The sequence below is a fragment of the Papilio polytes genome, unplaced genomic scaffold, assembly GCF_000836215.1.
Source record: "Papilio polytes unplaced genomic scaffold, Ppol_1.0 DF820956.1, whole genome shotgun sequence".
NCBI classification, from domain to species: domain Eukaryota; kingdom Metazoa; phylum Arthropoda; class Insecta; order Lepidoptera; family Papilionidae; genus Papilio; species Papilio polytes.
Window position 1 is genome coordinate 1,110,627 of NW_013528248.1, and position 3,160 is coordinate 1,113,786.

Sequence of the window (3,160 nt, forward strand, 5' to 3'; positions counted from 1 at the left end):
AGATTACATAAGCTACTTACTTTTGTTTTTTAATTACACGGGGACAGAGTCGCGGGCGAAAGCTAAACCTATAAATTTGTACATTAGTAGTTTTTTGGAATTCAAGTAATTAATGTAAAAAATATATGGAAAATCAAATTCAAGACTAGCAAAAGCTGAGCTCTAACCACGCTACGAATCTATGTCATACATAAAAAGAGGTCAATTCACGATCGAGTTGTCTTGACCATAAAATGACCACCACTTCACAGAATAAAGCCGTGTAATTCTAAAACTAATCGCTCTGCTTCGCCTGACTCGAGATCCAATTACTGTTAAAGGCCACCCAAGTGGTGTTTACTTCTTAAGAAATTAACCTACTGTCTAAGTATTACACTGTACTATTAATCTATACTTCTATACTTAATATAATAAAGCGTAAACACACACTACTTTGTGGCGTAAGATCTCAGCAACTACAGCATATTTTTGAATAATCCGTTCTTTGATAAAAAGCCCTACACTTACGACACGCTTTAGACTATATATGTTCACGCTATTAAACTTAGGGGGTAAATAAATTGGAAAAATACCTTCATGTTGGAAAGGTATCACAAACTACAAGCTGTCAACATCAAGGAAGCAAGGTCGCCATGGTTTGTCATCATGTCATGTCATTTTGACATTTGCAATTGAGATTTTGACACATGTAAAGAATAAAATTAATATTTTCATAATTTTATGTGGATGAAGTCTCACGGGAACACCTAGTCTATAATATTCAGCGAGCATTGGATAAGACGGAGGTATTGCGTGAAAGGTGACATGAATCATCATGATGATGATGAAGGAAAGATTGAGATGACGGTATTTATGGAGGACGAACACTTTCTTTGTTGACTCTACATAGAAAGAGATAGACTATAAATTATATAAATGCACTGTTGGCGCCTGTATAACCTATATTTGGATCTCTAATGATCGATAACAGACATCACTAGCAACAGCGCCGCACGGACATCCCTATTAGACATTCATTCACTCTCTTGCTCTTCGTCTGTCACTCTGCGCGGCCACGCATCATATCTCGCGCCAATTAGGTGATTCTTAATACAACCAAAATTTAATGAATACTTATAAACAACCATCAAGCTAAGTACCGGACTTTAATTATGTTCAAATAATAAGAGGCATAAACATGCACTATTAATGTTATTTGCTTAGTTCTGCTTGATAGACATTTAGCGCCAAGTAGCTGTAGTTTAAATTGTATTGGATATTTTATACGTAATTTCCAAATTAATTTCAATTGACCTATGTAAACTCGTGAGAAGTGATTTTAAATATTGTAATAACTGTTGTATAATATTTCAGTAGGCTATTGAGTGTCACAACAGCGTTACATTAACACAACGAGCTAAGTTAAATTGCTAATAATTTGCGGTTGCTCAGGCCAGAAGCACGGAAGATAAATACGACAAAGTAGTTCAAGTGTGACGATGTTTTAACAGTGGGTTTTCATTCACGAAATACATGTACAAAACATTCTGTTATCTATAGATCTCAAAGATGCTATGCAATTTTTTGCTTAGTCAAGTTGTTTCTTATACATAGACATTTATACAATACTAGCTGTTTCCATGTGACTTCATCCGCATGAAATTATATTATTTTTCAAATTTGTCAAATTCTCGATTGCAAATGTCAAAATTACCGTTACCTTAATAACGTTGCTTCCTTAATATTGGGTTTGTTTTTTTTTTTATTATTTGTTAAGCTAGCGCTTTATGGTTACGTTTATGGTCCTTTTCCCACATGAAGGATTTTTTCAAATATTTTTACCACCTAACTTTAATAGCTTGAAATTATATAGCCTAAAGCGTGTCGTAAGTTTAGGGATATTTTATTAAAGAAAGACTTATTACATATATGTTGTGATTGCTGACATCCTACGCCACAATGGAGTGTGTGTTCCGCTTTGTTATATTCTATAGTTATTCAAAGAATCCGAATGTTGCTCGTCAAAAGAAACGAAATACACTTTTTTTTAATTAGTTTTGAAGTGAATGAGCTAAGAAACATTGTAATTAGTGATTTTGCGAGTTATGGCGATATTGTTTGTAGCTCAGGCTCTGAGCACACCATGGCCATGTCAGATTCCCCCGGGCATTGTATTCACGGTACGTTTGCGTTTCAAAACGAAGATATCTCGCTTGATTAATGGATTTTACCATAGATTTCAGACGACTTTAAGGTTGCTAAAGTGAATGTTACGAAATTGTTACAACAGCTTTTCAAATTTTGACTTGGACATGGTTTATTTTTATTCTATTTTACGTAAGTTAACCAAAGATAATTATTTCAAATTAACAAAAATAAGAACATTGTTAAGAGTCTTTTGTTAATTTTCTTTGAATAGAAAGGAAAATGTGGCTGTATGTTGACACAATAGAGGCGCGAACTAATTGCGTTTCCGCCATTTTGTTTTGTTGACAAACAGAAAGGCGGGAATTCGTTACATGACGTTACGGCGAAGTGATTGAAGTGTAATCGGTGTAATTATATTGCTTAACTGCCGTGCACTTTTATAACATACAAAATATAAAATAAAGTTGATTTAAATTGGTATCTTTCACCAAGATGTGGTGAACGGACAAAAAGAATAAAAACTGTAAACTGTTGTAAAACAATTCTGTGAATCCTTGATCCTTTTTCGATCAGATTAAATGTTTTTGCAAGAATGCAAAAATTATGGACAATATTATGATATTATATCTTCACTGAGTGCCAGTTATGAAAAAACAAAACTTGATAATACTCTATGTAAATGTTAATCTTTGATAACCAGTCAATCAAATTATGATCATTCAATGCAAGTTGAACGCATACTGTATTGTATTGGAGTACCCATAATAAGGTTAGTGGGCGGAAATTCTATTAAAGCGTGAAATAACTTTCGACATTTTTTTTTGTTGACAAACAAGCACAGATAAGTTGCGTTCTCTTGTTACTTAATCTCGCATCAGTAAAAGTTATTATCTGTGAATTTTAAATTGGACCAAAAAAATATTGCGACAATTTGCTTTGATTAAAAATTATCCGTTACATTTACCTAATTACGTTCTTTTCATCTGAAGTCCGACAATTTCGTATTTATTTTTATTGAAACCAAATAATTTAA